General features: G+C 50.7%; 1 pseudogene; it reads right to left on the reverse strand.

Moving 5' to 3' along the window:
- Positions 1-5,265: 5,265 nt before the first annotated feature.
- On the reverse strand, positions 5,266-14,784 carry LOC132653799 (WD repeat-containing protein 20-like; annotated as a pseudogene).

Below are 14,784 nucleotides of genomic sequence, written 5' to 3' on the forward strand. Positions count from 1 at the left end.
CTGTGGTCAGAACCAGGTGAGGGATGCATCGGTCTGGGGTGACCTTGTCTCACCCAGCCAGGCCTCCCTACCGACCCGGATGACCTTGTGTGAAAACCTTGGCATCAGGCTTGCCAAGTCGCTGTCAGTCTCTAAGTTACATGGTCAGCCCCTTCTGGGACCTGTCAGACACTTCTTCACTGTCGCAGGGGACCAGAGCAGAATCCCAAGCCTGCCTCTGGGTGTCCCTAGACCAAAACGGAGTGACTGGGCCTCTGTCTCTGACGCCAATGTGAGCGGAAGGACCAGAAGATTCAGCAATCAAGACTCAGATACTTTAATGCTTTCCAGCTTTAAAATTCAGACCCTGCCAAAAATACACCTTGAGGAACACTTCAAGATTTTTACATGAAAACAAAGCTGACTGCTCACATTTGCTCCCATCCTCGTCCCCAAGTCCTGATGTACCTAGGTGACACATTGTTATGTAGCCAGAGCCTGTCTCTGTGAGGAAGACCTACAGAAGGGAGCTGCCGGTGGCTGGGAACACCTCAGCACTTCTCCTTAGAAGAATGGGGAAGCCATCAGCCACACCTTCCCTGCAGGCAACACCAGGAACCTAGCTGATCTTTGTGAGGGCTACACAGTGACAGGGAGAGAGATGGTGAATATGCGAATTTGGCAGGAAAGAAACCAATGTTGGTGACTTAGCAGAGTGACGGGGTCGGGGGAGGCAGAGCACAGCCTCTTTTGTGTAGGCAGGTGACATCTGTAAGCCCAGATACTCCAGAGGCTGAAGCAGAAGGATTACAAATTCAGTGCCTGCGTGGGCCCCAGAGGAACTTCAGGGCCACCCTGGGCAACTCTGTGAGAGTCTGTCTCCAAGTAAAAAGTGCAGAGAAGGTTGGGGATGATATCTCAGGGACACAGCATTCCTGAGGCCTGGACTTTTAGCCTCAATACCTCAAAAAGTATTTTTATTTTTTGTTTTGTTTTTTGAGACAGGGTTTTTCTGTGTAGCCCTGGCTGTCTGGCTGTTCTGGAGCTAGCTTTGTAGAAATGTATATGTCTGTTCAGAGAAGGACTCACAAAGGAGATGACACTAAGTAGAGAGAGCAGCGATTCAAGCAGAAAGGAGGGATGGTCTAAAGCACCCAGAGGTAGGGGTCATTCCACCGATCTCAGAGAGAGCTGAGGGCAGACACACACTGCTGGGCCACCGTAGAAGCCAGTGTATGCAGGTATTGGGACCTGGCCTCTGCCTTCCTCCTAGCATCCCTTCCTCTCCACGTTGCCCCATCTCTCACTACCTTCCCTCACCTCCCCTTCAGGTGTCCCCTTCTCAGGTCTCACACCTCCTCTTCAGGTGGCCCCTCTCTTCAGGAGCTCTTCCACCTCCCGGCTGGAAGAGCTCTCTGCCTCTCTGCTTTTCCGGTTTCCTCTTTTTCCTGCCCTCAGTCCTGCAGCCCACGGACTCTGTCAGATCTCTCTCATATATGCTCAGAGCCAATTCTGCCTGACACCCCAACCCTTGCCCATTGATACGCCCCCCCCCCAACTCCTACCCTGTTTCCTGAGCATTTTCTCCTTCTCAGCTACACCCACCTCTTCTCTAGTCACCAAAGACCAAGTACAGTCACCACTTCCTGGGTCTCAGTCCCTAGAGATTGTCATATTCAAAACCCACCTCCAGAGCCCTGACCCAACCACTTCCTGGGCAGGATGGGCACCGCAGCACACAATTCCCATGCTGTGTGCATCAGAACCAGGCACCCGGCAGCTAGGGACAGTCCCTCTGCCCCAGAGACCAGGGCCACTTCCCCTTCTTCATCTGATCCTCACACAAAAGCTACAGGAAAAGCCCCACTGTGGGCCTCCCTGCCCCTCACACCTCCTACCTGGCATCTCCCTGTGCCCCTCCCCTGGGGGAACATGCTACTCTCCAGTGACATGCTCTCTACCTATGGCATGGTGACATCCATGACTGGCTGGCCTGGCCCCACACACTCCAGTAAAAGTCAAGCCTCTGTTTATTTATGGTCCTGGCAATAGAAGCCATGGCCTCACCCACGCTAGGCAGGCCCTCTGCTCCGAGCGTCCCTTCCAGTCTCTTTTTTATTTTTCATCTTAAGGCAGGCTCATGAAGTCCAGGCAAGCCTTGAACTTGTGATTTCCCCCTGCCTCAGCCTCCAATATTCCTGGTATGACAGGCTTATATGAGCAAACCCAGCTTAAACCTGTATTTTAAACACCTCCTTAGCCATCTCTAAAACCCTTATTAGCAAATGATACATTACACGTTTGTTTGTTTGTTTGTTTGTTTGTGAGCTTTTCGATGCTCAGCCTCTTGAAGACAGGAAGCTTCTCAGAGAACCCTGTCTGGGACAGAGCCTGGCCCACACTGGCCCACATGTACCTGCTGGATTCCTGTGTTCACAGCCTCCCCAGGTCACCCTGGGATTCCATCCTGTCCATTCCATCACTGTCCAGCAGCTGTCTTTTGTGCCCCGTCAGATGGAAGCAGAGGGGCTGTGGGGATGGTGTCCCAACCATGAAAAGCTCTTTTCAGAAAAGAACGCACTATTCACCCAGACGACCTGTAAATATCCAGGCTTGGCTTTGAAAGAAAGTCACTAAACATCATTTCCTTCAAAAAGGGGGGCAGGGAGGTGGGGTAGAGGTGGAAATGGAGAAATGGAGGGAGGGAGGGGAAGAAGAGGGAAAGAAAGGAACTAGCTCCTGAGGCCATGTGGCTTCTTGGCTCCTACTGTATATATTCTGAATAGAGAAGAGTGTCGGTCCCTAGTAACAAGTCTGGTTAATAGGTGGCTGCAGCTTGTCTGTGAAGGGACCACAATAGGAAGTGCCTCACTTGAGAAGGTTAAGGGCACAACACCAAGGCACCTGGGGACAAGATTCTAGGGGAAAATGTTGCCATTCCATCATCCTCTGGCCTCAGCAGGCGGCCTATCCCCTAGAGAGCTTCCAGGGAGTGCTTTAGTTTCATGGGGAGCTAAGATGGAGAGGGCACCGGAAGCAGACACCCGAACACCTGGAAGCTGGAAGACCTGAGTGGTCCTTCCAGCCCTTCACCGTCTCCACCACGTCACAGTCTTGTTGTGGAAGTGCAGGCTGGGACAGTGACGGAACAGTGACGGAGGTGGCCCTGATGCAGAGCAGTTCATCTCATGGATGATGCTATAGCGTGAACAGGAAAAGGCTGGAGTGGTGATCAGTCATCATCGCTTGTGTTGGCTGAGCAGCGACTCTGACACTGCTGGCCGCTGAGTGCTACTCTCCTCCGTCGCTCTGGCAGACCTCACTTGTTCGTCCCAGGGTTGGTTCTCAGGTAGCGCCAGCTGAGGTAAGTCCATCTCAAGTCGAAGAAGGACATGCGATCCAGTGGCCACTCGGAGACCCTGTGGAAAGCTGAAGCCCTTTGCCTCCTCTCTGCTTGGGTATGTCCCGGGCACAGGAGGGATCGATGCTCCCAGTGGCAGGTTTGGGAGCCAGGCCTCTGTGAGTCAAGGCTAGCCAGGGTTACATAGTGAGACTCTGTTTCAAGAATAAAATAAAAGGGGCTGGAGAGGTGGCTCAGGGATGAAAAGCACTTGTTGTTCTTCCAGTGGACCTGAGTTCAGTTCCCAGCACCCACATGGTGCCTCACAACCATCTGTTCCAGGGGGCACACACACCTTCTGGGGCACATGCAAAACACTCACAAAATATCTTAAATTTTTTCAATTAAAAACAAAGATGGGCTCGTTTCCAGACCCTGGAGCTTACACTGCTGCTTCCGTCTCCAGCGATCCAGAACTGCAAACCTAAGTCTTAATATGTCCAGTGTTAGTGAGTGAGGAAGAACGCGCCGCCAACGCGCTGCCAGGTCGGTTGGGGGGAAGGCCAAGGCACTAGGGCCTGCTAGAGGCTGGAAGGCCTGTCAGCGAGTGCTGTTTGCCAGGGCCAGCTGCAAGCCTCTGTGAGTGCACACAGCTCTTTGCTGCCCTTCGACTCCGGGAGCTGCTCCAAGAACTTGACTTGGTTGGTTGTGTTTGGGCACGTTTCTGTCCTTTCGCTTGCACAGTGGCCCAGCCCTGTCCCTGTGCAAATTCATTTTTAATACCATGTCCTGTGGAGCGCTTGCTTTCACTTAACTGCATACTAGCTGACACACGCTCAGCACTCCTAATATTTGAAGATCCGGAATGCCAACCATGCCTCCATGCTGAGGAATGCTAAGGATACGTAACAAAACCTTTATTCCTGTAGCCCAAGGCTGCATGATCTCGGAATGAACTAGTTTATTTGAAAAAAAAAAAACAAAAAACAAAGATGGTGAAGCTGAGAGGTGGTGGCGCACTCCTTTAATTCCAGCACTCACAAGGCAGAGGCAGGTGGGTCTCTGATTACGAAGCCAGCCTGGTCTACAAAGTGAGTCTCAGGACAGCCGGGGCTACACAGAGAAACCCTGTCTCAAAAACAAACAAAAAACCAAAACAAATAAAAATAAAACGCAACAACAAAGATGAAGAGGAGGAACCAGGGCTTCCTACACTGTGTTCTCAAAAAGCTTGACACCCCATCTCCACAGGAGACCTCTGTACCCAGAGATGCCAGGGGGTGACTGTGCACTCCCCCCCCCCAGGGAAGCCCATGGGATGACTAATGGTCATGGATCCCAGGCTTGGTCCAGTGATGTAGCTTATTTTGGGATGCCAACTCTGTTCTAGGCTCCCAGAAGGAGGCGGCAGATAAATCCCAGCCCCAGCTACCTGCTTCCTGCTTCCTGTCACTCCTCCAGGTCTCCCCACGAGCACAGCCTCAATAATTAACCCCATCTGACCCCATTTGACCCTACTTCCAGAGGTTGGACCAAGACCGCAGAAGGCCATATTGTGACAGGATGCCAAGGGCGGCGAGTCTGAAGGGTGCTGAGAATGCGTAGGGCCAGGAAGACAGCCCAGTGCTGGCCTAGTGCTCACCGGGAACCGCATCAGTACCTTCAGCTTCTGCCAGTGAGAGAGACCCATTGCTCCAGTGTGCCCAGGACCCAGAGGGTCCCCACGGTACATCACCGGGCTTTGCTTTCCCATGCTAACACCAGAAAAGCAGGAAGGAAACCAGAATGAATGGGTTTGGCCTCTCTCCCTGCAAGCAGAGGCACGTGCACTGTTCGGCCAACTTCCTCACAGAGACTAACAGGGAAGAGACACCAGTGGGTGGTCTTTGGGCTTGTCTTGGTCTTTATGCTGAAAAAAACATCAGTTGTTTTCCAGACAGGGTCTCTCACGTGGCCTCAACTTCCTGCGTCGGGTGCGACCAGTCCTTGAACATCTCATCCTCGTACCTCCACCTCACGAGTGCTAGGATGACAGTGGAGAGCCACCGTGCTTGGCTGAAGGTCCAGTTCTGAAAAAGCAGACTCTGGCTGACGGTGGTGACGTGACGATGAAATGAGACAAAGTGTGCGACAGAACCAAGCAAGAGTGACTGTGGCCCTCAGGACATGCCCACGGACTAGCAGGTGCCACCACCGTCGGTAACTGTTCCTCAAGGAGCAGGCAGCCACAGTAGGCGGTCTGGTCACCGACAGCAGACAGGCAGGGGGCGGGGGTCTGCCTCAGCTGAGTTTTCATGGCCCCACGAAGGCTTTCACACATGCTCCATCTGCCGGCACCCCAGCTGCTAATTGCCAATGCATGTTCGCAGCTCAGGAGCAGACTTGGCAAAAGCAACCTGAGAGCTTTTCATTAGCACTTAGAAGACAAGCTGCTTTGCCTCAGTTACTCAGCCTCCCCATGGCGACAGTCAGAGCCCAGGCTTGGGCCACCTTCCACCACGCTCCCTTCTGACCCCTGGCGATTCCTGGTTGTTTCTCCTCTGTGAAGAGAGCATGGTGATACGAAGGGCTGCGTGACCCGACCTCTGCCCTTAACTTTTTTCCTCATATGGAAAACCAGGTAACCAGATAGATCTGTAGCTTGATGGAGTGCTTGCCTACCATCTAGCATGCATAAAGTTCTAGGTTCAAATCCCAGCATTGCATAAACGATGTAGGGATTATTGTGTGCCTGTCATCTTAGCAACTGAGAGGTTGAGGCCAGCCTGGGATACTGAGATCCTATTATAAAAAACAAAAACAAACAAACAAAAAATGAAAGAAAGGGAGGGAGGCGTGGACACTCTTCCCACCAAGGGCCAAGCAGTGGGGACATGAAGGAAAATAAGTGAGATGCACAGTGAAGTGTCTGTCAGAGAAAGTAATGTCTCTTTCCAAAACCACTGGTTTAGGAAGGGCCACCTGTCCCCAACTATCCCAAAACCCAAACAAAACTGCTTTATGCGGAAAAAATTATAAGGAAGGAGGTAACTTGAAAACAAGCCAGTTTTAAGTTCACACAATTGAAAAGGCCAGGGTCATGCCAGCCTCACACACAGCAGGTGGCAACAGGCCATGTGAAATCCCCTCCTACGTCACAATTCCCGTTACAGCTATCCTACTCTTACATTCCCCGTGGTGATTACTGGCAACCCAAGACTCTTTCCTCCCGGTAACAACATGGCTGCAGCGGGTCCAGACTCTTACCTTCTCAAGACCAAGCACAGCCATGAGGTTTTTCCATGCCCACCCTTGCTCAGAATGATGACAGAGAGGCCTTTTACATTTATTGTAAGCTTCAGGCGCTATAGCCGGTCAGATACTCAGCTATTCTAACCCGACAATATGGTCCCACCGCGTGGCTCATTGCCTGCCATCTTAGTCTCATCCTGGCACCTGCTTCTTCATCCGTGTCCCAGTGGCGACTCCTCTCTCTCTCTCCTCTCTCTGTTGCCCCCATCTGATACCCTTTCCCTGGGCTAGGAAGTCCCTCCTTCCTCTCCTGCCCAGCTACTGGCTGGTCATCTTTTTGTTTAACCAATTAAAAGGGGATTGAAAACAACGTTTATGAAATACTGAGACAGGAGCTGCTTCATAATAATGCTTCCAAGGTCCGGCCTGTAATCAGGTCTCTGCCAGCACAGGAATCAGCGTTAGAATAACACAGTGCGTAATGTTTCCAAGGTCCGGCCTGTAATCAGGTCTCTGCCAGCACAGGAATCAGCGTTAGAATAACACAGTGCGCAAAGACATCACTCCAACAACCGAGTCCAGTGGGAAAGACCAAGAACTAAGATGACCCCTACATAAGCCCCGAGATTGCTCTGGCTAGAACAGCTTATCCATGTGCCCAGCCCTGAGCCAACAGATGAGGCCCTGGGGTGGCAGGGGGCCAGACTGTAGGACTGTGACCTGAAAGCAGGTAAGGGATAAAACCCGATAGAGCCCACAATGCTTCTCTATCGCCCCCTGTGGACAGAGGTTGATATTGCACTACGTGTAAAAACCAGACAGATGATTGAAGGAATTCTGTTCTTGACTAGAATGGAGGCATTAACTGAATCATGGGCTTGCCTGGCAGGAGCTGTAGTAAGAGACAAAACTGTAGTTCTCCTAGCTAGGATAAGGCAGGGAACCAGTAAGTCTCTTTAGCCTCATCTTTGGCTGTGCCTGTCCCTTCACAGACCCAACAGAAAGTGCAGCATGGCACCCAAGCTCCCAACACAATCCTCAGAGGTCAGATGCCCTGGGTTAAAGAATGCTGTTTGGATGCGGCTTATCTCTGAAGAGTTGATGGGTGGAAACCTTGGTCTTCAGAGCATCCCTGCTTTGGCAAGCAGTAGGACCTAGATGGAGGGTAGGCCATGGCGTCTGCCCTCAGCAGGGTTTACAGTAGTGCTCATGAAACCCACTTACATCCAGTGACAGTGGACTGTTACACAGAGCAGGCCTGACCCAGCCCTCCTCTCTGACCTCCTCACCGTGTGATCTCCCGTCTTGCACATACAAACAGCATGACACCATTGTAAAAGCATGGGGTGGTGTTTTGTATTTGGTTGTTAATTATTTTGTTCTCCAAGGTCTTCTTGCTGTCTTTTATGACACTCACACACCCCAAAATGACGTTGTAACCTTGCCTAAGAAATCATTTCTGATTGGCTGAATAAAAGGCCTACAAGTGGGAAGAGCAGAAGTGAGGGGCAGAGCTAAGGTTCTCGGGCTTTGGGGGACAGAAGGATAATGGGAAAGAAATAGGTACTGGAGGAGACAGAGGGAGCAGAGGTGCAATGAAATAGGTAAAGCTCCACGTGGCCTGGAGAAATTGGCTCTGAGGATCCGCATGGAGAGAAGGGGCCCAGATGGAGAGCATAAGCAAGTAGCTATGCAATTATGGATGAGAAGTAGCCCAGACAGAAATGATTAAAGCAGATGGCATGGATGTGGGGCTATGAGATAACAAGGTAGCTTAGGTGGAAATAGCTGCCCAGCCCCAAGTAAAATAAGGCTTATTCTAACAGACAGCAAGTGTCTGGGCCTTTTATTGATTAAGATAGCCGGTCAGATAATGCCGACATAATAAGCATCTGATAATAAACATCATCAGCTACTTTTATATTTTCTACAGCACACCACCCATCAAGGTGAGAACTAATGGGGAGGGGTCTTTCCCCTGAGCACAGCCCATTTTGACTCCATGCCCCTGAAACTCCAAAACTGTAAGACAAAGAATTTCTTTTTGAGATAGAAGGCCTAGCCTCAAGGAATTTTCTTATAGCAGCAGAAAGTAGACCAGCTCTGCAGGTACAGCCGTCATCCCTAGTTTACTGAAGAGGCTGGCACAGGTCTGTGGCCAGCTCAGGAGTGCATGGAGTCAGGCAGCTAGAAGCAGGAAGCCATTGCTGAGACTGAGGTGAGTCACATCCAAACCACCATGGGTTCCTTTATGGCCAGACTGGTAGGTACACAGGCCCCAGCTAGAATGTTTTTGCTCACTATATGAGTCAGCTTCCCACACTGTGACCAAGGAGGAAAAGGAAAGGTCTCTCTTGGCTCATGATTTCAGTTTTCATCCATGTTTACTTGCCTCATATCTTTGAGCCTGTTGCAAAGCCACAGCTAGAAAGGCCAGGGATGGGGCAGGGGCAGAACTGGGCGAAAGAATGAGGGAGAACAGGGTTAAAAAACAGAAGAGAGAGGATAAAGACAATCAAAGAAAGAGAAGATTTATGCCCATGGTGGCACATGCCTAGATTCCTCAGCATGAAGCTGAGGCAGGAGAATTGCTGAGAGTTTGAGGCTAGCCTGGGCTATGTAGTGAGTTCCTGGTCAGTCTGAGATCTGTCTAAAACAGTAACAAAATAGAGTATCTGCCAGCAGCAGCTACAGGTCCAACTGAGAGTCCCAGGGTTCGTATCCCTGTCATTGCCTGCTGTCCTGTCTGCTGTGCCTTTTCAGGATGTGGTCTCACCTACAGTAGAAAAACATCCCTCTCCTACCTCTGACTCTTCCCCGGAGTGGGGAAGTGCCCGGTGCCTGGAGAGAGCCCACGGTGCTTAGTGCTGACTGAAGTTTCTTCTCTCCTTCACCATCCTGTGCCTGCCCTGGTTTATAAACCTGGGAAGGAGGAGGGCTTCTGTGCTGGCTAGTTTTATGTCAACGCCACACAAGCTAAAGTCATCGAGAAGAGGGAACTAATTAAGAAAATGCTTCAGTAAGTCTGGACTGTAGGCAAGCCTGTAGGGCATTTTCTTAATGATTGATGGGGGAGGCCTCGGCCCATTGTGGGTGGCATCCTCCTCGGCTGATGGTCCCGGCTTCTGTAGGAAAGCAGGCTGAGGGAGCCAGGTGGAGCAAGCCAGTAAGCAGCATTCCCTCCATGACCTCTGCATCAGACCCTGCCTCCAGGTCCCGGCCGTTTGAGATCCTGCCCTGGCTTCCTTCAATGGACTATGATCTGGAAGTGTAAGCCAAATAAACCCGTGCCTGCCCAACTTGCTTTTTGGCCATGGTTTTGTAGCTGCAACAGGAACCCTGACTGCGGCGGCGTCCTTGATCCATAACTGACCTGCGCGGCATGTTGCTCCTTCTCCCTCTAAGGGACCTAGACAACTAACAATGGAGCCTGAAGCTCACAGGCTTCCCCTGCGGAGCCATTGCAACACCTGAGTTTCTTGTGCTTTACTGCCACCTATCGGTCATTTTTAGAGTTACAACCTGGGTTAGGGCCAGCCTTCCCGGCTCACACTGTAGGTAGCCAGATTCTGTGCGTTGCCTTAAAAGCAGTAGAAGCTGTTTGATTTGTGCTTTCGTTTGTTTCTGTTTTTTGAGAGGCCATTTCATGTAGTCCAGACGGGCCTAAAACTCGCTCATCACTTCCATGGTTCACCTCCAACCTAATGGGCTCCAACCTCCCTTTAGAAGGCAGCCCCAATCTAGGACTGGTGCAAGCTTTACCCAGCCCTGAAAGGCCTTACACCACTCCATGCCAGAACATCTCCTCAAATATCACCTGTGGAGGTTGATTTTCACCTCCTTACAGAAGACACCATCAACCTGCCCCTCCGTGCCCCTCCTTACCCCGTTTCATACCTGTTTCATACCTGTTACTGGAGCAGCAGTCAGCCCCGACTCTGCATCTAGTTTGATCATTTCTCTCACACTTCGGGGCGACGTTTATCAAGAACCCCTCTTTAACCACGTAGGATGACACAGGCCCTGTAACCCCAGCACTGAACAAATAGAAGGTTGTGGGGTTTAAGGTTGTCTTCAGCCAACCTGGGCCACAGAAGACCCTGTCTTAAAAAGGATGGGGTGGAAACCTGGCTCAGGAGTTATGAGCAACGCTTGCTCTTGCAAAGCCCCTGGGTTCAGTTCTCAGCACCCACATAGTAGCTCACAACCATCTTAACTCTGCTCCCAGAGGTTCCGATGCGTTCTTCTGGCCTCTGCTGGCACCAGGTGCCAACACGGTGCACAGACAGACATACAAACAAAACACTCACACCCATAAAGTAAAATAAGTAACTCTTTAAGGGCCAGAGAGACAGCTCAGAAGTTAGGAGCACTGGCTGTTCTTCCAGGGATCCTGAGTTCAATTCCCAGCAACCGGTAGGTGACTCACGACCATTTATAATGAAATCTGGCGCATACATGCCAGCAGAACACTGTATATAATAATAATAATAATAATAATAATAATAATAAATCTTTGGGCTTGAACATAGGGTGTGTAGCTTAGTGATTGAGCACTTGCCTGACATATACAAGACCCTAGCTCAAATTTCTGCCTACAAGTGCTGGGATTAAGGGTGAAAAGTGCTTTGTTTGTTTTAAGGAGATTTAAACAGTGTTTGAAGGGGGGCCTAATGACAAAATGCACAGCCACCCAGCACCCCCTGCTGGCAAAGCACAGCTGAAATACTCCACTGCCCCTGCCATCCAGGCATCAGAGACAGCCTAACCGCAAACACCACCTGCCAGTCAGGTGGCCTAGAACTCCTCCTTCCTCTAAAATCAAGTGCCAGTGACTTCCTCTGGGTGTGGTGATACACTCCTTTTTTTCTTTGAAAAAGGGTGTTTATTAAACAACTTTAATTGTCACAAAATGACTAAAATGGGTTTTAAAAATTAAGGCTCTTCTCTTTCTGTGGATTGCCAGACAATGTAAAAACCTCATCAGTCAACCCTGATGAACGCTTTATTTCTAAGTTAAATTTCATAGGTTCCTAAACGGTGTATGATTTCATATAAAAGGTTGGACTATGAATAATAACTAGCGGCCATCTGCACTGAACACGCACTGACCAGGTGTACAACAATCTAGCTGAGTCATTACGTAAAAATATCCCCTTTGAAGCATAAATTGTGACGTTAGCGTTTTAATGTCATTATTTCTCCACACTGTCATGATTTCCCTAAAACTGAACTAGTCTGATACAGGAATGCGAACTTCGGGACTCTGCATTCCCAGAGGGATGACTGGCTTGGCTGGCGACTAGTCTGATTATAGATATATTTTTAAATGCTCTAAGGTGAATTATCAAATGATTTAGAATTACATGGCATGCAGCACCCAACATTATGGCTCTGATGCATTTAGATTTACATTAAGAAGTGTCATTCACATTCATTGTTCATCCCACCTCCCACAAGAAAAAAAATCACTACCTAGTTAAGGTCTCTAGACCTGGTGCATCATTAAGGATTAAAACTTACCACTTTAGCAGGCCTTGCCCATGTGCGAATAAATCCCTCCTGAGAAGCAGCGACCATACGGTCTTCAAGAAAAACCAATGCAGTCAGTCTTTCATGAGCTATCTTTTTACAGAGCAGCGGCTCTAACAAGGGAACATCTTCCCTCCAAGGACACAGGGATGTTCCCAGAGTTTTAGCAGGGTCCATTTTGGGCTTTAGTAACTAGATTCGGTTTGTCTCTGCTCTTACTGGAAATGTGTCCCATACTGTGATTCCGTTTATGGTCTTTCTCGTGGTGTCTCTCCTTCCGGTCGTGTAGGGACAGAGTTGCAAACTTGCTGACCCCAGAGGCTCTGGCCCCGTCCATGACGCTGCTTTTGCTACCAGCACTGGAAACTGCTGAATGTGGAAGGCTGTTGGACCTTGGCAATGGAGGGGAACAGAGTTTCCAGGGGGAGCGACACTGTTCCCATTGCTTCCAGCAGGCAGACTTGTGGCATTCATAACATCTGTATGTGTCCTTGCTCTTGAGAGGGGTTGGTGGGGGAAAAGGAGGTCTTCTGTAAGATCCCATAAACACAGCTGGGGGTGATCCACTTCTTTAACTACAACACTCCAGAGGAAGAGACAGCAGGATCTGTGAGTTCCTGGCCAGCTAGGGCTTATGTAGTGAGAACCTGTCTCAAAAACAACAACGAAAATGTCACAATGAAACCCATTATTGTGGCACATTATCTAAAAACAATCTTTAATTTAAAGAACCAGCTGGGAGTCAGAGGAACGCGATCAGGCCAAGGTGAGTGGGGTGGACAGAAATTGCCCCTGGACGAGAGCTGCTTGAGAAATGATGGGGTACACCCTAGATATGTTGGCATGTGGTGAAGACACAGTGACCAGCTCCCTGCCAGCCCTCCACCCTGATTCTGGACACCCCTACCCTTCTGGTCACAGCTGCTGCCTGTCTGGCTCCCTTGGAAACCCCCTCAACAAATGAGGAAGGGGACACAAAGGGCAGAGCCCCTTAGAAGACCACCCAAAGCCACCCTGAACCTGCCAGTCTCCCTGGACAGCTGCCGCAGACATGCGTCTCTCACATTTCCCAGTCTTGGGCCATGCCTGGAGGTGGCTTAGTGGTTTTGACACCCAAAGAGAGCGTTTGCCATCGCCCCCAGTCACCCCCTGCTCCCGGTGACAGCAGGCACCATTCCCGCACAGTCTTAAGGTGACGAGAGAGGCCGGTGCCAAGGGATGTGAGAGCTGCTGTCACCCTCGAGTGCCAGCTCTTCTTGACGGAGAATCAGAGAATCGGAGTGAGTGGCAGTGGCGGGTGGGACCCCCTCAGACCTAGCGACCCAGGCAAGAAGCCCAGGGGGAGACCCAGCGCATCAGGTGGTGCTCGCCGGGAGGCTTGGGAGGGGGAGGGGCAGGAACCCCAAGGACAAAGAAAAACTGTGCTCCAAGGAACCAGGGATAAAGTGGGGAAAGCTGAGTCCCAGTCTGGGGTCTGAGGCAGCTGGAGCTCTGCCCCCACACTGTCCTTTGTCTGTGGGCCTAGCATTTGTGGTCTCGTTTTTCCTTTGGAGAACTGCAGGGAGGGGGCAACATTTGTTTGTTTGCTTGTTTGTTTTTCAGTAAGGCCTGCCTAGGCTGGTCTGGAGCCCTCAACCCTCCTGCCTCCCTGTGTCTCCCTGGTGCTGGGAGTCACAAGTGGGCACAACAAAACCGCCTATTGTTCCGGGGCGGGGGGGGTGGTTTGGTTTTTTTGATACAGGGTCTCACCATGCAGCCCTGGATGTCCTGGAACTCGCTATGTAGACCAGGCTGGCCTCTGTAGATCCACCTGCCTCCGCTTCCCCACCACACCTGGTTGCGTGGGCAGGTGTGAGCGTGCATGAACACGTACATACTACACCTGTGTTACAGTCAGGACACAGCTTGCTACGGGCAGTTCTCTCCTTCCATCGTGTGTGTTCTGGAGATTAAACCCAAACGGCCAGGCCTGCCAGCAAGTGCGCTGTCTTAGCTAGGTTTCTGTGGCTGTGGCAAAAACACCAGGATCAAAAAGCAAGTTGGGGAGGAAAGGGTTTATTCAGCTTACACTTCCACACTGCTGTTCATCACCAAAAGAAGTTAGGACAGGAACTCAAGGAGGGCAGGAACCTGGAGGCAGGAGCTGACACAGAGGCCATTCAGCAGTGCTGCTAACTAGCTTGCTTCCCGTGGCTTGCTCAGCCTTGCTCAGCTTTCTTATGGAACCCAGGGCCACCAGCCCAGGGATGGCACTACCAGCAGTGGGCTGGGCCATCTTTCATTGATCACTGATTGAGAAAATCATTACAGCTGGGTCTAGACCAGGGTGGCATTCCCTCAGCTGAGGCTCCTTCCTCTCTGATGACTCCAGCTTCTGTCAAGTTGACCCACAGAACCAGCCAGTGCACACCTTTAACTGCTGAGCCATCTCACCAGCCCCCTTTAGATATTTTTATTTTGAGAGAGGGACTCCCTGCTTGATCATACTGTCCTTGAACCCACTCTGTAGACTAGACAGCCTTTGAGCTTGTGATCCTCCTGCCCTCAACTTTTTCTATGTGTTTTTACCACTTCTCATGTTTGACTCTTGGGACCTTGAAGACTCAGAGGGGTAAGCCAGGCTGTGCTGTGCAGACAGAGATCAACTCTCCGGGAGTTGGCTTTTCCCATGCAAACCCACCTTGAGCCCACACAACAGCCAT

This window comes from Meriones unguiculatus, chromosome 4, assembly GCF_030254825.1.
Source record: "Meriones unguiculatus strain TT.TT164.6M chromosome 4, Bangor_MerUng_6.1, whole genome shotgun sequence".
NCBI classification, from domain to species: Eukaryota; Metazoa; Chordata; class Mammalia; order Rodentia; family Muridae; genus Meriones; species Meriones unguiculatus.